We start from the raw sequence: 24,309 nt of genomic DNA on the forward strand, positions 1-24,309 counted from the left end.
CCAAGCTAAAGACGAACTAAGCAAGCGCTATAGAAACAATTGTAAAATTTTGGGTGTGAATAATAATTTCATAAAACGATTTCGGGAATATGTGATTGTACACAGACACTACTTTGATCAACAGATTAGTGCTCATTATGAAATAAATATGTAATTCTGTATTGTGCAATTATTAATCAATGATATTAGGAAGAACACGTGGGAGGTTACGGATATGTAATGACGCCGTCTAGGCCGGCCATGAAAGCATGTCTGATGCGTTTGTTTCCAGCCTGGATGGAGCTGAAGTCTGTTTGTGTATGTGTGTGTGTGTGTGTGCGTGTAAACATCCACACAGACATAATCTATCAGAAGTCTCACTTTGAAATGGTTTTTTATTTGGTTTAAGTTCTAACATATAATGTATTTAATCTTAAACTTACAAAGGCATTAGAATCTACGGAGTCGAGTCATGTTTCAGTCAGTTATACGACAGTATTCTTCACACGGACGACCCGGTTTTGATTTCCAGACAGAGCAGCCCTGAGTTACGTTTTGTCGGAGTACCTTGATTTCTCTTGAGAATTCATTCCACCATTGTTTCACCATCCCATCATCACTATCATGTTTAAGTGCCCAAAGAAGTGTACCTCCAGCAGTCCGTACAGACTAAACCCATTGGTCCATATACGAGACTTCATAGCTGATCGACTCCGAGAGTTGAAAATTGTGCTGAAGATTATTAAAACCTGTGGTTTCGAGCCATCTTCCAGTCTGTGCGGCTTCTTGATTCCGCCTCTGCAGCACTATTCAATCTCCGATTCAAAGACCCCAGAGTCCCGTTTCTAGTTACATCATATATTGAAATTTTCGTTTCGGATCATGGATTTCAAGACAAGGTTATCTGAAGATGCAAGATCAGGACTAAAGCTGAATATGACAAGAGTTCTCTTACATATTATAGTTACTTACTGAATTTAGCCACTGTAGATTGAGAAGCACGGAATCTTACGTTGTTCTGTTGCAGTAGAATTTGTACTATTTCCAGTTAATTCTGCACCAAAAGTGTGTAAACCTGTTGCAGCTCTTAGAGGTAAAATTGTTAAATGCACAGCCATTTTGAACCAGCTCAAGGTATTTTATTGGAAACTTATGGATCTGACATAACTTACATAGCAACTTCACGCTATAAGAGAATTTGATCCACTGTTTTAGGACACTAATCATGTTCAGTAATAGCTCTTGAATGTTGCGATCCTGAAAAGGGCCAATTTTCGCCATATGTGACGAGTTTCTTGGTAAATCAATCGATCTTGCGACTAGTTGATAGATGACGGGAGATTTCAGCCAGGCGTTGAGTCTTGTTGGTATCAGTTCATCAATTATTATACTCATAAAATTTCTATATTTTTCCGATAGTCTTTACTACATGTTTGGAAAGTTCGTGTTCTTGTAACAATTTATGAGTACTTATGAATTATTCTCTAAAATTGCGCATACTGCAATGCATCAGAGGACCGATCGAAGCATATTCAATGGTAGTATCTCTATCGTTGAAAACGATGAAAGAAATTTTTATGCTATGTTCATACTGTTTAATATTCACTTGCCATAACTTTGTTTCTCTGAAAATTGTGAGCCATAGCATCTACACTACAAACCTCTCTAATCATGCATGATGAAGAAACATGTGTATTTAAATACTGTTGTAAAGACTTCTTACCTAAAATAAGTATTGATATAACCACAAATTCATTTATTCATAGTTTTCGGTCTAAGGGCAGATCTTTCATTGCAAAGCCAGCATTCTATAATCTTCCCAATTTTCCTCCTTACGAGTTATAACTGACACAAACAAAAATATGAGCTGTTTAAAATGAAGTGAATAAAATAAGTCACTGCAATGTACGTGTACGAGGTACGAAGCTTGGATCGAATCTAGTTGCACGGCTCTCACGTAATTTCAAATGAAGGTCATATGATGTATCCATGTGCAAAGGTAAGTACTACATTGTGTGGAATGTCGGAAGTACATATGAATACTTGGGCAAGACAATAGCATTAGACCTACAACTACGAAGAAGCGAAGTCATAAGTTCAAGATACATTTATGAAAGTAGGGCAACGAAAGTGGTAAAAAACCATAATGATATAAATACACAATTAGAGACAGGTGGTATATTTTGCCAAGTGGAAAACAATATTTAGATAGTAAATATCACCATTACATAATTAGTAATAGCTAGATTGTCAGTGATTATTAATTCATTACTTGTTTAGAAATGTAAGTTCAAATTGTGTAGCTAAACAACACAAAATAAAAATGATTAACAATATGAGTTATTAGAAGAAATAAAGTACTCTAATACAATAAGATACTAGTTAATTTACCAAAATTTTATTTCAGTAATGTTACCTTCACCAAAACGTTTAAACGGAGCTGCCATTTTCATTTGACTCTCTATGCGGTAAACAAATTACGATCGCAAAGCATGTTTTATAGTACATACCGTAAAGAATTTGCAGTTTGAAATGTTGGCAAACAAAGAAACAAATGATAGGAAGGTGATAAAAACAGAAGAAAGTATATAAAGATTAGAAGAAATAAAGTACTCTAATACAATAAAATAGATATTGACTTACTAAAATTCTTATTCAATAATGTTAGCACCACCAAAACGTTTGAAAGGAGCAGCCATTTTCAGTCGACTATCTATGCGGAAACAAATTACGATCGCAAAGCACGTTTTATAGTACCGCAAAGAATTTTCAGTTTGAAATGTTGGCAAACAAAGAAACAAATGCTAGAATAGTGATAAAAATAAAGAAATGCTAGGGAAGCGACAAAATTTTAGCGATAAACAGCCATGATTGGTTGAAACTCGTCCTTTTGTGTTGTTTTATTGGTCAAAAGGAGTATGACGTAGTAAATGTGTAATAGTCAATATAATAATTACTATAATCAGTTACATGAGCTGCTGCCAGGAAGTCAAAAGAAGGATAGCAATGGCAAAGGAAGCTTTTAATAGAAAAAGAAGCATTCTCTGTGGACTTACGGGGAAAGAACTAAAAAAGAGACTAGTGAAGTGATTTATGTGGAGTGTGTTGGGTCACTGGCTGAGAAGAAACTGTCTAGTGGAGGATGCACTGGAAGGAATGGTGAACGGGAGAAGAGTTCGGGGCAGAAGAAGATATCAAATGATAGATGACATTAAGAGAGGCCTATATGCATCCTATGCTGAGACTAAGAGGATGGCTGAAAATAGAAAAGATTGGAGAATGCTGGGTTTGCAGTGAAAGACCTGCCCTTGGGCACAAGACAATGAATGAATGAAATAATTAATATAACGACACAGACTGCAATTCCAGACGGTACATCGAGATAGCACGAATATTGGAGATATAGAAAAATCGAATCATTGCACCAGTTTAAAATGAGATAGGTAGACACACATGCACAAGCTTGGTGACTTTATTGCCAAGATATTTTTCTAAGTCATATTAAGCCACACTCCCATGGGGTGGCATGTTTTCTTCCCCTATTGTTCAGAGTTGCTATTGTGACCTGAAGGACGGGCCAAGATTTCGTGGGTAAGATATGTAAGCCAACTCAGCCCCATTGTTTCGTCTTTTGCTATGTAAACACACCCTCTTCCTGGTAGTCTGTTTCAATCAATCTTGCTACAAGGAATCTTGATTATTGTCTTTTGTTTCCGTTGCTGTGTCGCATGTAGCTACAAGTTTACACAGTATCGAATTTTTGCGACGGAGACCGGAGTTCAGAGCCTAGAAGACCCTGTTATATTTTATGGCTGATAGGACAGCTCTAAGGCATATTTATCGAGGAAATTTAAGAGGTGAATTCAAAACTGGCCCAATTCAAAATGACAAGTTTTGAGCAAAATGACAAAAACTGATCAAATAAATTTGACGCCCTTACTTCCGTTTGAAAAATCATATGCAGTCACTAAGCCAAGGCTTAGGAGAGTATGATAAATATAGGCCTGAAATGATGAGTTAAAACGTGAATAAATCAATTAAGAATATAAAAGGACTTAGGACACTTGGAAATCCACATCTTCAATTCTGTTTCCTCTGTGTAACTTCTACTCATTACTACCAATTAACAAAAAATATCCAATCGTTAAACAAGCACATTTCCTCGAGAACATAATATATCGTCGTTGATTTTATGAAATATCCTATGTGGTAGTCAAGATTAGGATCCGAGACAATTTAAGTTTTGTTTACCTGTGCGGTAGAGTACAATCCGGTTCGTAATCAGAAGAACAATATTCTTCTATCCCTCCCTACGAAACGAACTCAGGCCATCACAGTACATTTTCGATTCGTAGTGAACAGTTTTTCGAACTAGTTGCAAATGGTTGTTCATTGTAACACTAACGCCTTCAACGTCGCCGAGGGACATGAAAACTTGTGAGCTATGTATCCTAGCGTTTTCCACTGTCTCTAGATTGTACTATTAACAGCAGAATATAACGCAGTGCATTGACGTCGTTGTTTACATTCACAGTATGTCTGTCTACTATGTTGAAGGAACTCTATAGTCAAGTTTTGCGTACATTGGTTGTTAAAGTGTCCCGGATCCTAAGCCTGGTGATAATACATATCATAATTTTTGAGAAGGAAGAAAAATTAATTAAAAATTAATGGACCTACATAACAATATGAAGCAATTCATTAGAAAACATTGATAAATATTGTGAACATGAATGACATCACATAGGATTAGTGTAGGTCTATTGATATTTAATTTTTTTTTTCTTCCTGAAAAAATATTTTCAGTACTGTCACATAGGAGGTTTCATAAAATCAACGACGATATTCTGATCAGTAATTCCTAAGATAAACACTGCTTTAGAGAGAAAATACAAATAAATTATTCATAAACGTCACGAGACACTATGAAATATGTCCTTGGTCTAGCGTACAGTACAGCCCGATTATTTAGTCCTGACAGCTCAGCGACGCGAAAAAGGGGAAATAATAGGAGTGGGGAAAGTTCCGGAGTAGAGATAAGGGCGAGCGGTCCATAAAGGAATGCAGTACAGCTTAATTGTAACATACCGCTCTACCGCACGCATGACATCCGATCGCTCCGAAGGCAAGCGAGTGAATAACCCGAACACCCCTTGGCGTAACTAAATGGGCTCGCCTGACTCAGGCGCAGATCTCCGGCGACTGCCAGGACTAAATAATCATACTGTACTCTTTCTTTCAGCATCCTGCTCTTATCGACTGAGAAAACAATATTAATTTGTTGATTAGCCGAAAGAACGAATAAATGCTATCAGCATTAAGTTGTACTGACGTCTTCAACGAGAATTATTTACTCGTATTTAAGAAATATTCATCAGGTGATTTTCGTGAAGTAATTGAAAGTCTCATATTCGTATCATTAAGGTTACTGGCTTATCCATTTCGCAGAAAAACAACATAGTTATTCGTCACTAAATTTCGTGAAAATCAGGCTGTATTAAAGAAAAACACTGTAAACAATATACTATGAATTAATTAAGAAAACGTTTGAATGAACTAAATTCTTGACAGGTGTTATTGCATTGTTAAAAATAGCACACCAATATGTCGAAAGAGTGTTCACATCAAACTATATATCTAGCAAAATGAAACAAAATTGTTAACATTAGCGTGAGAAACTCCATGTAGTTGCCGGAAACTTTTCCAAATACGCATCAATGGTTCTCGTTTTAGCGTTTACAGTATCACACTTCTATTTTTCAAATCGTGAAACATAATTTCAATATACCAACAAAAGTTCCATCGTTACAGGAGACAACTGTCATGCAAGAATCACTCGTCAATGGCTTTTTCCACTGATCCAATGCTTCATGAACCCATAGGGAGTCAAACCCGCGACCTTCCGACTTGCAGCGTTACGTCTTAACCATGATGTTACCGCGCGTCCCGTTAGAAGAGGATGGTGGAACTTCTTTCACATATTGTGTGTGTACATCATAGAAATTATTTTAGTAAATTCTCCAATTAGATGACAATCAGTTTAGGAAACATGTTCACTTGGTGTGTACAACATGAGTGTGATTTACTGCAGCAGTAGTGTGATTTTTTTCTCTCATGTTACAAACTGCTTCAATTCAAAATAAATTTGTTAAAAACTATCATATTTTTTAATTGCACTACTGTGTAAGTAGCTTGCAACCCTACCTAAATATATCCCCGATCTCTGATAACGAATTTGAATAACGTCATGTGCGTCAGGAATCACACCGACAGCTGAATTACGGCGAGAGGTGACAGATCAGTAGTGTGTGATTTCATAATCAGAGTGCACGGTGTATCACAGTAGCAATGCCCAAGAAAATAGAGACTTTTTGGAAGGGGTACATAACTCTTTCCGATGCCAAGTACAGTTACGTGAAAATCATAGGAGCCTACAAAAACGTGGTTTCGTTATTTCCAAGAAAGGCGTCTTGTGTGTACCTAATAAGACTGGCAAAGCTCGGATGGGATTAATTCCAGAGTGGAAAACGCAAGCAAATCCACCCCCCCCCCCGTCACAAATCACCGCACCCCACGAGATGATACAAATTAATTCCATTCGAACTTTACCAATCTTACTAAGTACACAGAAGATGCCTTTCTTGGAAATAACGAAACCTCGTTTATTGCAAGCTTCTTTTACTTTCACTTAACTGTACTTGGCATCGAAAAGGGTTGTTATGTACCCCTCCAAAAAAAGGCCCGATTTTCTTGAGAATTTCTGCTATGAATCGCCCTGCACTCTGACTATAAGATCGCTCACTACTGGTCTGTCACTTCGTGCCACAGTTCAGCTGTCGTGTGACTCCTGACGCACATAATGTCATTCAAATTCGTTATGAGAGATCGGAAACAACCATGTAGCCTCTAATTTTTTATTAATAATTATTACGGAATTCTACTGTATCTTGTTTAATTGCCTCCAATATAGAATGGATATTTATATTTAATCTAAAGCTATACATTTCGTAGCAAAATTATCAGGCATACACTACGTTAGGCGACTGTAATACTGTATGCATGTTTATAAAATTAATGGTGATTTAATTCTTGGTGTGAAGGATCTCTCAAATTAAAGTCAGCCTTAACATTATGCAGTCAACACGAAAGTCTTCTCGCTTTACTCTCCCCTCTTGCAAGGGGTAACCTAGCCTGTTGACATTTGACTTCCCAAGCTGTATATAAATGATATTCAGTTTACAAGCGCTGGCTAATAGCTTCAAATAAACACACGCAGCTTATCAGGACAAAGAAATTCAGTCAAACTATGTTCTATATCTCTGGCATTCGTGACACAAAGTTATCCCTTTTTTACGATCCATTCAACATTCTTTAGTTGCAAAGGATAATTCCAGTAGACTAGAAATGACAAAATGAGATAAGGAGGCCGATGATCTGAACGCCTAATTATTACTTTGCGAACGTTTTTCAGCCAATGAACGAGCTCATTGGCGCTAGATTGGCCGATGAGATGCGATTTGCACTGATAGTTAAAAGCATGCTCTTCAGAATTAATAAGTGATTTTTTCCTTCATTTATTTGTATTGTCTGTGCATCGATGTATCAGTAATTAAACGATTACGTCAGACTCACAGTCTCAACATGCAACAATAATTGACAATATTCACAATTAATATTATAATTGAAAAAGGTTTACAATAAAACAAACATGTTCAAAATTATAAATAAGCAATGATAAAAGAGATCAAAAGAAAGTGTTATAACCTCGTGTGTTCGGCTGTTTTTTTTTCCTAAGAAGCCTTTTATTCCTAATAGCTGTACTTTGATATGACTGCTCTGGACCTTATTATAACCTCGAATGTTTACAATGGTTATTAGAGGACAAAAATTCGCTCCGGCGCCGAGGATCGAACCACGGTCCATGGTTCTACGTTCCAAGTGCTCTAACCACTGAGCTACGCCAAAGTTCAATCCACAGCACCGGATCGAATCCCCCTCCTCCAGTGTTTTTCCCTTTGTGGCCTTAATCCATGTTCGAACATACATATTGACATTATATTAAGTCAACTACCATTATACAAGGAGCGCACTCAATTGAGTGACTTGGTGGCCGAGATTCCACAGTATTATGCACTGTTGGGCGAAGATCTACGTAAATATTAATCTCTGGTCCTACAGAATTTATCTGTTATGGTAACAATGGGGAAAAACACTAAAGGACAGGGATTCGATCCGGTGCTGTGGATTGAACTTTGGCGTAGCTCAGTGGTTAGAGCACTTTGTACGTAGAACCAAGTACCAGGGTTCGATCCCCAGCTCCGGAGCAAATTTTTCTCCTCTAATAACCATTGTCACCATAATAGATCAATTCTGTAGGACCAAAAATTAATATTTACGTAGACCTCTAATGTTTAGTTGTTGAGATTTATAGCTGTTCGCATTGAGATTATCTTACCGAATACAATTCGTGATAGTAGTTACCCCCAGATAATTTAATTCCACTTTTTAAACTCATATTTGTTGTCATTAGACAATTGAGCGCTTGAAATGCCAAATTGTGGGAGGTACCAAAATCGGTGAAATGGAGTTCAGAACCACAAAATACGGTAAATAACAAGACAATTCATTGCTAAGAACGCTTAGATGAGTGTGTGATGGAAGTAGTTCAAAACCGTAGTACTTGCATACTTCTGATATACCTGCAAAAATAATTTTCATCCATTCTCTGACGAATGCAGATATGTTTTATTCTCAACAATTTTTCTGCTATTATTTTGGGGTACACTTGGACACACGAATAATGGCCACATGTGTATATGGCACGAGGGTTGCTCTCAATAATTAACTTTTTGCAATGTTCTCTATATTTTAGATTATTTTGTTGCTCTCAACAACTACATCCAATTTTCTGCAATATTCTCTATATTTTACATTCCCTCGTTGCTCTCAACAATTAACTTCCTGCAACATTCTCTATACTCGTATTTCACATTACGTTTTACATTCTTTCGTTGCTCTCAACAATTAACTTTCTGCAATATTTTCTATATTTATATTCCCTCGTTGCTCTCAACAATTAGCTTCCTGTAATATTCTCTATACTCATACTTCACATTACTTTTTACATTCTTTCGTTGCTCTCAACAATTAACTTTCTGCAATATTCTCTATATTTATATTCCCTTGTTGCTCTCAACAATTAGCTTCCTGTAATATTCTCTATACTCATACTTCACATTACTTTTTACATTCTTTCGTTGCTCTCAACAATTAACTTTCTGCAATATTCTCTATATTTATATTCCCTCGTTGCTCTCAACAATTAACTTCCTGTAATATTCTCTATACTCGTACTTCACATTACTTTTTACATTCTTTCGTTGCTCTCAACAACTATAACACTAACTTCCTGCAATATCCCCTACAGTTTACCTTCTTTCGTTGCTCTCAACAACTACAACTGACTTTCTGCAATATTCTCTATATTTATATTCCCTCGTTGCTCTCAACAATTAACTTCCTGTAATATTCTCTATACTCGTACTTCACATTACTTTTTACATTCTTTCGTTGCTCTCAACAACTATAACACTAACTTCCTGCAATATCCCCTACAGTTTACATTCTTTCGTTGCTCTCAACAACTACAACTGACTTTCTGCAATATTCTCTATACTTTACATTACTTCATTACTTTCAACAACTATCTTCCTGCAATATTCTCTACAATTTACATTCTTTCATTGCTTTCAACTAACTTCCTGCAACATTTTATAATTTTTCGGTCTTTCATTGCTCTCAAAACCAATTTCTCACAATATTCTCTAGATTTTCTGTTCTTTCATTGCTCTCAACAACTAACTGCAGCCCACAGTAACCATACGAATTATTTGTAATAATGGCAAATATGATACTGTCGATAATAGTAGTACTGTCTTCGTAGTTTTGACAGATATGGTATTACTGACGGTGACAAAGATTTTGCTAAAAGAGATGTCCATAACGGTGGTGCAGATAATTAGAAATAAATTATTTTGAGAAGATTTTGGCACAGAGCTTAAAATAAATAGAAAATATTATCTACATCATAACTATATCATATAATATTAACAACCTAAATCTCTTCAGACAGAGGTTTGGGTATGTTTTCTGCAAGAAAGAGGAAATTTGTCGTATTCCCAACGGTATTGGTTTGTGACCAAGGGATTCACATCTTGTGAAATCTCTCTTACTTGTTCATAATCCTTACAAAAGTGGTAACAAGGCAATATTTTGTCTTCAAGTACTGCAGCGTCTTTCAATCTTTTTCAAAATGTGGCACACTAAAGGTGACATTTAAAATCCTACGCCCCAATCCTATAATCTAAACCAGTGGTTCCCAACCAGGGGGAAATTTTGAGAGTTTTAGGAGAGAATGAGTACTATAAATACAAATAAATGAAATAAAATAATGTAAATGCATTAATACATAAAATATTTTCAATTCTAGTTTAGGGTATGCATTATTTTTTAATCAACACGGAGGGAATAACTGTGTGATGAATGGTGAAAGGGCATGGAGGAAGAAAAGTTGATAATCTCCGACACAAAATACAAACTATTCACACATTGAACTAACATACTTTTTTTGCATTTTTATATAAATTTATGATATAAATATAAAATTATTTAATAGCAGAAAATTATTACAATACAATATTACTGTAATAATTATGCTACTATGCACGTTTTCTTAATTTGATATTTAGGATATATGAAAAAATACACGATTACAGTATTACATATGTTTTGCCGATGTATTTAATGAACGATGTTTATTTATACAGACAAGTAAAATACGACATTTCTTAAAGTTGGTACGATATTCTAACTTTACTGTTCTAGCAACCCTAGTTGCGGATGTCTTTCTCTTTTATGCTATCCTCACATACACTGTTTACTGAATTATGATTTGTGCCGTGTTCTCTGAATGTTAACTCTTGTCAACTCACATTTTACCACTCTTCATTTTTATTTCCCAATTTGCAGGAGAGGTTCCGTAGAGAAGAATATCTACCCCTTTGCAGCATGGGAGAAGATACGTATTACAGTGTCAAGAAACAGACAATACAAGGAAAAAGTGGTTAGATAAAAAAAAAATTTGAGTATGAGTAGAAAAGTAACATCAGAAATTATGTAGTGTAACTAATATAAGAGATTAAAAAAAATTAGGTAAATTTTAATGATAGTGAATCTGAAATGGAAAGACAAATTTAAAATTAATGGTTTATTAAATTAATCTTGTGTGTTTCTCTCTCTCTCTCTCTCTCTCTCTCTCTCTCTCTCTCTCTCCTGCTTAGAGAATAGGGTGTGGTATATGGATAAGTTTAGGAGAAGTGTTGTGTTTAGAGAGCAGCTAATTCAGTGTGTAACGTTCAAAAAAATATACTGAGCTAATTTTTAGGGTATGTAAAACTTGGAATACTTGAATAAAATTGCGAATTATAACAGGTCTGCCTTATAGATATGATGGGTGATTAATCATATATAATATCATATCATATATCATAACATATCATTTTTATTTTATTGGGTTATTTTACGACGCTGTATTAACATCTAGGTTATTTAGCGTCTGAATGATATGAAGCTGATAATGCCGGTGAAATGAGTCCGAGGTCAAGCACCGAAAGTTACCCAGCATTTGCTCGTATTGGGTTGATGGAAAACCCCGGAAAAAACCTCAACCAGGTAACTTTCCCCGACCGGGATTCGAACCCGGGCCACCTGGTTTTGCAGCCAGACGCGCTGACCGTTACTCCACAGGTGTGGACTCATATCATATCATATATCATATCATATCATATCATATCATATCATATCATATCATATCATATCATATCATATCATATCATATAGAATCTTATGCTTTACCTGCAGACTTACTAAGGCTTTACCAATAACCTAAAATGTATTTAAAAATAGGCTAAAGAAATTTACTTATAGACGGTAGTATATTATACATGCTATTTAAAGGGTGTAATTGATATTTTTTTTTTTATTTGAAGTGTTGTATCAGTGAAGAAGTGTGCTGTGTCAGTGAAGTGTATTGTGTAAGTAAAGTGTGTTTGTGTTAGTGAAGGTTTGTAGTTTATAGTGACAGTGCAAAGTATTTGAACAGTGAAATGTTTTTGAAGGGTTAGTAAAATCAGGATAGAATCAGCGAAATGTGTCGTAGTTCCAGTGCAGTGAGTGACCTGACAGCGAAATGAGTGTAGTGCTGAAAGGTACTTGTGCAGGTATGAACATATCATACTTGTGGGTTTTAGTTCGAACTTAGGGTTAAGATACTAATTAGATTTACTTTAAATGTTATTTTGAGTGATCGTGCTTCGTTTAATTTAGGATGCTCCTTCTTCTTCTCCTTCTTCTTCTTCTTCGTCTTATTATTATTATTATTATTATTATTATTATTATTATTATTATTATTATTATTATTTGATTATTATTAATTTATTACTAATTGTATTTTCATTAGTTGTGTTTATTATTGTCATTACTGAATATAATAAGTTACCACCGCCAACGTGTATATACCCATTTGCAGTGTGAATAAATACATACATACATATCATATCCCATAGTATATCACATCATATATCATATCATATATCATATTAATATCATATCATATTTTCCAATTTTTGCTGTGACAACCTCTATTATTTTCATTTTCTCGCTCTACTGAAAATAGCTTATTTACTTATAGGCCTATTCTGCGTTCAGAAGTGTACATTCTGTAGACAAGTCTCATAGTAACAGATCACTAAGATTGCTTTGTTACGCACCCTATACTGGAACTGTATCAAGTCTTCCACCTTGGCATGTCCACCCCATATCTCGGCGCTCTTTCACGCCCGGTCGCACCCGGGCAGGCGGGACGTTTCTCTTAGCAGACTGCCTTTTAATATTCCCGTCGCAGGCTAACTGTATCCAATACCGCCCGCAGCATCCAAAAAGAAGACGTGTCCAGAGCGGACAGTGGAAAAGCGAACAGCGTGAGAATTCGTTACTATGGCAACCTTTCTTTGCTGCGAATTACTTAGTACAACAGTTTATTACAATAGCGAGTGCTACAAGGGAAATGTTACGAATTTCTGACCACTATTGTCTGTGCATACCAAATTGATATTATTGAAAAGTTGTTATAAAACAGCCTTTGTTACAAAGACTGTTCTACGACCGTGTTCTTATATCTGTGTGTGTCCTACTAATATGACAATAACATTTTATTAAACTATCAGACGTTATTACGTAAGCAGCTGTGTCACTAAAACTACTTCAAGTCAACTGATATTGTCTGTGGATACTGATACGCTTATAACTACTGCATACGATATTTTCGGAATCATGGTTCATAATTATAAAATCGAGATGAGTAACGTTCACTTCGCTTGATTTTTCGCTGAAAACTCGAACAAAACAGACATCTCTGCTAACTTCTTCCTTAGTTATGCTATCTTTTCGAATTCTGCTGTCAGTCAGATCAATCCGAAGTTTCTTCGAAATGCAGTAAAGCTTCTGTGAGAACAATTGGAAGAACTGAGAAGAAATTGTGCTATTGTACTTTTTCACAGCCAGTCTCATTAAGAAATTAGAGAAATGTATCATTAATATCCATCACATTCATACTCAAAACTACTATTCTTCCTTTCATATTTTAGGCCTAACTTAAATAGTGTGTATATTTAAGATATTTATAGGGGGCAACGGGACTTCGTGCCCACTCTGTACTTTCACAGTTGAGGAACAAGTTAAATTACTGTAACAGATGTAACCAAGAACGTCGGTTGAACCATGAAAGCTAATATTGTAACAATTATTCATATAATTACATTTTTATCAATAGAAAAAAAACGCATACGGAAGAGTCACGCCAGGAATATAGGCCTATGTTTAACTTTTTTATTTTAGTTGGTTATTTTAAAACGCTTTTTCAACAGCTTATTTAGCGTCTGAATAAGATGAAGGTGATAATGCCGGTGAAATTAGTCCGGGGTCCAACACCGAAAGTTACCCAGCATTTGCTCATATTGAGTTGAGGGAAAACACCGGAAAAATCCTCAACCAGGTAACTTGCCCCGACCGGGAATCGAACCCGGGCCACCTGGTTTCGCGGCTAGACGCGCTAACCGTTACTCCACAGGTGTGGACTAGGCCTATGTTCGTCACTTGAAACGATAAATAGAAAAAAATCTCTAGTTTTCTTCAATATTTTCTTGCTGGAAACGATCTACGATTAATAAGCAGAGTAAGTAGTGTCCTGCGATGTTCGAACGTGTAAGAGGCTAGCAAGACATTACAAACTTCGTCTTATTTCATATGAAAAACTAATCGCAAAATCTGTGCTAAAATCCTTCAGCAGTTAAAACGTGAAGGGATGGTTGTAAAGTACTGCAAATATATTTATAACAAGGTGGAACAAACACGGTGTCTCCTTCCGCAGACCAAACATCGACGAATATCGAACTTCACCACACTCGACAAACTTGAACCGAACATAGCGCATATAATGCACGACGCGAAAGCAGAGATCATGTTTCTCCCTCTTTTTCTTCAACTAGAGAGTTATTTTTCTCGGACAATCGAGTAGCACTCATGTCTCCAAGAGGCGAGCAACCAGACTCCATATATAGGAACAGGGATTTGGATAAAGGCGGTTATGGACCATTCCCTATATCAAATATTATGAACAGTAATCTGTATAGCTCTATTGATAAATTGTTGTTGTTTGTAATTTGAAGTAGTTTGCATGATACGTATTATCAATTTCTGTATTTCACAACTGATTGAATTGTTTATGCCTTAAATTTAATTAACTTACTTGTTTTGTATTATACATATAGCTCAACTGATGAATGATCGTTTGCGTTTGAAAATTTAATAATCTGATTGGCTATGTATTGTATATTTTTAGTAGAGCCATCGATGTAGCTCAGTCGGCAGACTCGCTGGGCTGCTGATCCGGAGATGCGTTCGGGCTTGGGTTGGATCCCCCTTTGGTCTCATTGAATGGTTTCTTCCGAGGTTTTCCCCAGCCGTGGGACTGAACCCGGATGGTTTATGGCGAGTCCTCGGCATCAACCCCTTTGATTTGATTACGTGGTTGGGTTTTTCCGAGGTTTTCCCCAACCAAAAGGCAAATGCCGGGTAATCATTTTGCGAATCCTCGGACCTCACCTCATCTCACTACATCTCGCCAAAATATTGTAAAAAATTACACAAAACTGTAAAAATTGTAGAAAATTACTAAATTGTAAAACTGTAGAAATTTGTAAAAATTGTAATTTGTAATATTGTAATATTTTAACTTGTTCCACATCTTAAAGATGCATTGTTCATGTAAGATTTATGGAATAAAATAAATGAATGAATGAATGAATGAATGAATGAATGAATGAATGAATGAATGAATGAATGAATGAATGAATGAATGAATGAATGAATGAATGATGATGAATGAATGGTTACTAGAAAAAATACGTGCAATTTTACTGGATGGTGCATGGGTCTGGTAGATCTACCAGTTGATGCAGCGACACTCCAGTAGTCCACAGTACAGCAGCGGTCGAAACAATTCATGCAAAGCCAACATCATCATCATGTCCCGGAAATTATATTTCTATTTTATGACTCGAATGTCCACAGTCACGTCGGTAAATCGAAATCGCTGTTTTAGCACGGTGTGTTGGGTGCGAGTGCAATACAACTCGACGCGATCTTTCTGTCCGTGGTGCTCGGATGCAAAAGGCAGCAATAGAAACGTATCGCTAAGAGTATTCTTCAAAGCTTAGGTATGAATATTTACGATTTCTTTTTTGGTTATTTAACGACGCTGTATCAACTACTGGGTTATTTAGCGTCGTTGAGATTGGTGATAGCGAGATGGTATCTGGCGAGCTGAGGCCAAGGATTTGTGATAGATTATCTGACATTCGCCTTACTGTTGGGGAAAAACTAGGAAAAAAACCTACCAGGTAATCGGCCCAAGCGGAAATCGAACCCACTCTCGAGATCAACTCTGCATCGGCAGCTAAGTGCCTCAGCCGACTGAGCTATGCCGGTGGTTTATTTGCATACTGAATAATGACGAAAAGACAAAGAAAAACTAAACGACGATATAAAGAGAGAAAGGAAAAAAGGAAAAGTGGAAGAAATGATGGAAGTAGAATAACAGAAAAGAGGCGACAAAAGAAATGGAGGACACAATGAAAAGAAAAACTGGAGTAGAAAGATGGTAAGAAAAGACAAAAGGAAAGAGAAAATAAAGTAAGAAATGAAGTTAATATGTGGAGAAAAAAAAAGGAGGATATAGGCTAATGACGAAAGAACGAAATGAAGTAGATTGAGGGTAAGAAAGGAAAAACAAAATGAAATAGAGAACGAAGAAAGTAAGAAATGAAGATGAATGCAGGGTAAGGATGGAGAAGATAAGAAGAAAGGAAGAAAGAAAAAAGAAAGAAAGGAAGAAAAAAAGAAAAAACAAGAAAGAAACAAAGTAGAATTAGATAAAAAGATAAACGTGAAAGAAGTTTGAGAGAATGAAGGAAAGAGGATACAGTGAAGAAAAAAGAGAGAGAGAAAGAAAGAAAAGAAAAGAAAAGAAAAGAAAGAAAGAAAGGAGGTGAGAAAAGATTAAGTGTAGTAAAAAGTCAGAACTGAGAAGGACATCAAATACTGTACGTAAGACTGGAAGAGAATAAAGATAGGGAACTGAAAGAAAAAAAAGAGATGAAATGAATCGATGAAGAAAAATGATGGAAAAATGAAAAATTGTTTTGTGGGAACTGCAAGAAAGAATGATTTCCGGAGACAAGCAGCTGTACATTTGAAAATGGAATATAAAGGAAACAAAATAAAAATAAATAAATTACCACCTACGTTAGCATGAGTAGCTACAGCAAAACGTAACTGAAATAATAAAGACGAGTGTAATGAGCGAATAAAGACGAACTCTAAAACCACTTTTAATGCGAACACCGCAAGGAATAAGAAAGACACTAAATGACTCAAGACCCGAAATATCGGAATTCATAAGAAAATCAGAAAAGCGTTATGTCCTAAGACAGCGGTGACCAAAGCGGGTGTTGTGATTACATCGTGTAATCACAGACATTCCTACTGGTAAGGGGAGTTTCCTGTTACATTGATCTCTGTCTCGCTCACGTACTGAAGGTAAGCAGTGGCGGTACCATGTCGCTCTACAAACCCTCGTCTCTAGCAGGAACAGAAGGTTTCGTACAGAATGGGAAGAGGAATTTATTCTCTGTCCTGTCGGAGAAAATATAATATGTTGCTTTGCTAAACGGTTCAATTAGTAGTAGTATATAGAAGCGACATTACAAGGCATTACGCTGAATACAAAGGCATAACAGGTATTATTATTATTATTATTATTATTATTATTATTATTATTATTATTATTCAGCAAGTGTTACCATAATTCGTATATACGTGCCTAAAATATATAGGCCTACATATTCCCTTGAAGGATAAAATAATTACTAGGCTACGCTATACCTCCATTTTATTTTTTTTTTAATCTCTTGATGACTATTATCAGTTACTTACTAGTTACTGACTTAATAATAATAATAATAATAATAATAATAATAGTAATAATAATAATAATAGTAATAGTAATAATAATAATAGTAATAATAGTAATAATAATAATAATAATAATAATAATAATAATAATAATAATAATAATAATAATAATAATATAGAGAAACTGATTAAATATTGCGTACTAGTGTAGCAGTGAAACGAGCTATTAAACTCCAAGAACTGAAATCAGCCTTGAATCATCGTCATAAAGAGAAAGATGTCATAAATAAATGTAAGGAAGCCAGCTATCTAGTGTCGAACGAAATAGCTCGTTCTCTTAAGGCTTCCTACGAAGGAGAGTTTTATAAAAGCGTAATGATCAAGGTGGCTGAAATAATTTGTCCAGTGAAAGTTGTTAATTTATTTTGAAAAACTGAGCATTTCTCGACTAAATATCCAGAAGAGAATTCAGGAAATTTCTGATTGTGTTCACATGGAATATTAAAAAAAGCAAGAAAATGACAGTAGTGACATTACTGATACAGCAAAGCTTGCGATTTTGATTAGCGGGTTGATGAAGAACTTAATGTTAGTGCACGAACAACCACTGGTAGTAGTTTTCATGCCACGTACCTCTCCCACATCTCTTTACTTCATAGACCAGTGCTGACCAAAACGCGAACGGCAGTGATTACATGCGAGAGACAGCCTAAGAAGTAAGGGGATGGGGGAGAGGTACTTGGTATGAAAACTACAACCAGTGGTGGTTCGTGAACTAACATTGAGTTCTTCATAAACCCCGCGAATAAAATTCGCAAGCTTTGCTGTATCAGTAATGTTATTACCAGGCTTAGAGACTTTAGACCCGATAGATAAAACAGAGCGATTTCAAGTTGGATAGCTGGACTGTAGTGGGTGGGTGCAGTGATAGTAGCGACTTACCTGTCGTCCCATGTGCTTTATTTACTCAGTCATACTCATAAGGCAGTGAGAGGAGGTACTGTCCTGATAATAAAAACAGTCCCGTACACCTAGTTAACTTTATCAGAAGAGAGGACAGAAGATAGCTAGTAGTCTAGTTTTGATCTGTACATGTGGTTATCTATGTGATTAGTCTAAGAATATATGCGATATTCTGTGACATAAAAGACATGCTAGCAGGGAAGAAGTCTACGGACACTGCTGGGGTAGCGAAGGTAGATTTCAATAACTCAGTGTTTTTTCGTTTTGCATTCATTACATCCACACCTGTGGAGTAACGGTTAGCGTGTCTGGCCGCGAAACCAGGTGGCCCGGGTTCGATTCCCGGTCGGGCCAAGTTACTTGGTTGAGGTTTTTTTTCCGGGCTTTTCCCCCTCAACCCAATATGAACAAATGCTGGATAATTTTCGGTGCTGGACCCCGGACTCATTTCACTGGCATTATCATCTTCATCTTCATCATAAAGCGTCGTAAAATAACCTACTAAAATAAATCCATTACATCATGTGATGTAGAGCGGAGCTTCTCCCAATATAAACTTTGTCTTGCCGACTACCGAAGAAAGTTTAGTTTTGAGACCTTCAGAATGTGTGTTGTAGTAGGCTACATTGTAATAGTACCATGTATTGTACTTCATAAGTTGTGTATACTGTGCAGAATTATTATGTATGTTGAGTAAGTATTGCACTTGTGCTTATGACAGAAGCCGAAAGGAAGAGCATATTAATTAATTTTGAAAATTTCGCATGATAGGTTTTTTATTTTAATCTATGTAAAGATTAATTTTTTGGTCCTATAGAATTTTTCTCCTCTAACAATCATTTTATTTTAATGTTTGATAAATTAGTTGCCTTTTTTTTGGAACTTCACTGTACAGTACCAACAGACTGGACTAAACTTGGTTTCATGTACACATGTCTCTTCTTCTGCCGACTCCAACACAATGAAAAAGCTGCCTATAGTACGGACGTAGTAAACTTATTCTATCGGGTCCAAAATCTCGATGTCTGGTCATTACTGTCATCAAGAACCAAGTAATAATATAGGCCTATACAAATTTTCTTGCTTTTTTAAATATTCCTCATGAATATAATCAGAAATTTCCTTAATTCTCTTCTGGATATTTAGTCGAGAAATCCGCAGTTCTTTTAAATTAATTAACTTTCATTGGACAAATTATTTAAGCCACCTTGATCATTACGCTTTTATACAACTCTCCTTCATTGGAAGGCTTAAGAGAACGAGCTATTTCATTCGCCACATCATAGATAGCTGGCTTCCTTAAATTTATTTAGGTCATCTTTCTCTTCATGACGATAATTTAAGGCTGATTTCAGTGCTTGGAGCTTAATAGCTCGTTTGATTACTACACTAGCACGTAATATTCAATCAGTTTCTCTATATTATTATTATTATTGTTATTATTATTATTATTATTATTATTATTATTATTATTATTATTATTATTATTATTATTATTATTATTAAGGAGACACTTCTGTCAGTTTTAAAACTTTGACAATTTTCACCCAAAATTTACGAATTTTAAACTACATAAACATACCTAGAATACTACCATCTGTACAAAATTTTGTGCCATTTGGGCTAATAGTTTTGAAATGATATTTTAAAATGTATTTTATATTGACGTCACTAAAAAGGCTCCTTGCGTCACAATTTTCACAATTTTTAATTCATATTAGCTCAAAAGCTTGGAAATAATCATGGGAATATAAATTAATTAGCTTTTTGAGCTCGGTCTAAATAGAGAGCCACAATAAATTTTGTAACCGATTTTCTTAATTTTTCACCATTATTTCACCATAGTGTCACCTTAAATCAATAACTAGTAAAGAACTTATAATAGTCATCAAAAGATTAAAAAAGTAATTAAAATAGAGATATGGCGTAGTAATTATTTTATCATTCAAGGGGAAGATTAGGCCTACATATTGAGGCACGTATATAAGAATTGAGCCGTTGAGAGCAAAAGTGGTGTAAGTCAAGAATGGGTAATGTGGGTTAAAGTAAACATTCTGTAAAATATAGCGCAAAGTAGCAATTAATATTTAATTTATTTAAACTATTAGTAGTCAATAGATAGCAAGAAGGACATACTCGTATTAATTGCTACTTTCCGCTGTATTTTACAGAATTTTTACTTTAAACCTCACTACTCAATTTTGACTTACACCACTATTGCTATGAACGGCTCAATTATGATAACGCTTGCTGATAAATAATAATAATAATAATAATAATAATAATAATAATAATAATAATAATATGGGAAATGCGTGTTATTATTCGGTTGAGAAGCTTTTGTAATCTAGTCTTCTGTAAAAAAATCTGAAAGTTAGAATTTATAAAACAGTTATATTACCGGTTGTTCTGTATGGTTGTGAAACTTGGACTCTCACTTTGAGAGAGGAACAGAGATTAAGGGTGTTTGAGAATAAGGTTCTTAGGAAAATATTTGGGGCTAAGAGGGATGAAGCTACAGGAGAATGGAGAAAGTTACACAACACAGAGCTGCACGCATTGTATACTTCACCTGACGTAATTAGGAACATAAAATCCAGACGTTTGAGATGGGCAGGACATGTAGCACGTATGGGCGATTCCAGAAATGCATATAGAGTGTTAGTTGGGAGGCCGGAGGGAAAAAGACCTTTGGGGAGGCCGAGACGTAGGTGGGTAGATAATATTAAAATGGATTTGAGGGAGGTAGGATATAATGGTAGAGACTGGATTAATCTTGCTCAGGTTAGGGACCAATGGCGGGCTTATGTGAGGGCGGCAATGAACATCCGGGTTCCTTAAAAGCCAGTAAGTAAGTAAGTAATAAAGGTAAAGGTAAAAGGTAAAGGTATCCCCGTAATATGCCACGAAGGCACTTGGGGGGCATGGAGGTAGAGCCCCATGCTTTCCATGACCTCGGCACTAGAATGAGGTGGTGTGGTCGGCACCACGCTCTGACCGCAAGTAAGTAATAGTAGTAGTAGTAATAATAATAATAATAATAATAATAATAATAATAATAATAATAATAATAATAATAATAATACCTGTTATATCTGTGTATTCAGCGTAATGTCTTGTAATATCGCTTCTATATACCTGATTGAACCGTTGAGCAAAGCAAAATGTTACATATTCTCCGGCAGAACAGCGAATAAATTCGTCTTCCAATTCTGTACGTAAACTTCTGTTCTTGCTCATACTGGGTGTTCATTTGAAAGTGTGTCATGACGTCACTCTTGATGAATCAGCTATTTGAAGCGAGTTTCAGCTTTTGTGTCAGAGAAGTTGCCTATTAATCAAGGCGTTCAATCTGAACTTGAGAACGTATACGGTATAACTTGAACGTCGTAGCAACAGATGGCGGTCTGTTCGGTCTGTATGCTACCATAACCTCTTTCGAACTGTGTTTTGCGCGGCTAAGTCGTACGCAGGATATTTGTTATCATCGGTTGCGTACGGCAACAGTCCACAATACAAATCAAATGCTCCGTGTCCATGTTGACCGTCGAAGTTAATGTCAACAAATACGTAAGTAATCGTCTTAACCCTCTCCCCTTATCCCGACAGTAAGAAAAAAAATTACCTCAGTACACGTTTCGAAAAAGTTCACATTCCTGCCACTACCGGCGTTACCGTACGTATCGGTAAGTTCTCTTCTGAATGAACGCCGTACTTGCTAGGCAACTTCTCTAGCACATAAGTAATACACCTCTGCGGAAGTGTAGGAAGATTGAATTCTCTAGGCTCATCGACTAGCCACATGACGGCATACAGCGAGCCATGACACACTTTGAACTGAACACCCAGTAGAGACAGAGGGTTTGTAGAGCGACATGGTACCGACACTGCTTATCTTCAGTACGTGAGCGACACAGAGAGCAATGTACAGGAAACTCCCCTAACCAGTATGAATGTCTTTGATTCCACGATGTACTCATGATACCCAGTTTGGTCACCGCTGTCATAGACTGTCTCTTGCATGTAATCACTGCTGTCCGAGTTTCGGTCACCGCTATCCTAAGATCTATGAACAAAGAGAGAGAAAGTCACAGACAGAAAGCAAATGAGAATCTGTAAAACCGATATCGATATACGCACTTGTCTTAATTTTTCGTGATACACTCGCTGTACCCTAGTTTAAGAGCCTCCCAGTAGAAGGATGTGACGCACGACTGGATTCTCTGGAGCTCATCTCAGTCGAAGCCTGCCCGGAATCAGCAAGTCAAGCCCAGCCCATCCCTAGTCAGGGACAACCTGACCCTGCGGTTACGATCACCCCGTCAGACACTTTCATCCACTCGCCTGTTAAGACTTTTTAACATGAACATCCACTGATTTACTGTTCACTCGCAAGTGAAGTCATCTGTGGATGATTCAGGAGGATCAGTGTATCGGTCACCTAGCAGGCAGATGTTTGACGGCTTTGACTTGATGTGGGAGACTAGGGTATAGATTAAGTTCCTACTAACTACTCATGCGAGGCAAGATAGGGTGGAATCCGAAACCCGAGTAGGCCTAATCGATGTTCGAAGTGCCAAATCATCTTACAGTCCTCTATCTCTTTTTGAATTCTATATCATGAATAAAATTATCCAATTACTAACGTTATTCTCCATCAATAAAGCCAGTATAATTATTTTTTCCACTATTTATATAATATATAAAGAGGGCTTTGTTTAGTCGCTCATAGCAACCTAAACAATGACTTTTATGTAAGAGTGAATAATTTTTTTATGCTCGACCATGCCGAAATGTAGTAATTATACACCTGGTAGCAGTCCTTTAATGCATGTCATTAAAGTACACCTACTTATTAAAGTACAGTTGTTCAGCCAATGACAACTTAGCTTACAGGTGTTCAGCCAATGACAAGTCAGCTTTATACCGTTATAAAACCGCAAGTATAAATTATTCTCGGATATGCAATCGAAAGAGAATTAGCGAAAAGTCACGGAGGCTGGAAATCCAATACTGTCGCAGAAGGTTATGTTCTGTTACTATAATAATTAGCGTTAATTGTAAATAGTATTCAAATAAATTCAATTTGTCATCTCGTTTTTCAATGTCGAATTCAATAATCAAGGTTATATCAAGTTTAACGGGATTACATCAAGGTCAATGACATTATTGTTCCTCGGAAAAAATCAATACTTTCGCGTCTGCGCACATCTCACAATTCACGACCTAGAACAAGGTCACTTCCGATCTTGTCAGATACTAATAATATGTATACATCTGAATAATTTCAAGTTAGAAATATGGTCGAGCATAAAAAGTCGTATGAAATTCGCCTATAATGGTAATTAAGAAACTCGTATGAAAATTATGAAACTCGCTTCCGCTCGTTTCATAAACATCCATACTCGCTTCTTAATTACTATCATTATAGGCTCGTTGCATAATGTACTATTTATTCACTATTGATATTTTATTCACTTTTGGAAATGCATTTAAAATGTAAAACAATTACTAGACTAAACATAAAAAAACTAGACCATAAGCAATAGTCCTTATATTTTTTTTCTATTTTTCTGAAAGGTACGTCAATACGATTTCTTCGTTAACGCCTTTCACGTTCCTACTTATCGCCACTCATAAACTAACTTACATTATTTCTGATATATATATATACATATATGATTTCTGTGGAACTAACGTGGACATTAACGACTACATTCGGTAAGAAAACCTTTTCTTTACACGACATTTTGCTTCCGAAAAACAAACATTTTGAAT

This window comes from Periplaneta americana, chromosome 11 (assembly GCF_040183065.1).
Source record: "Periplaneta americana isolate PAMFEO1 chromosome 11, P.americana_PAMFEO1_priV1, whole genome shotgun sequence".
Taxonomy (NCBI): domain Eukaryota; kingdom Metazoa; phylum Arthropoda; class Insecta; order Blattodea; family Blattidae; genus Periplaneta; species Periplaneta americana.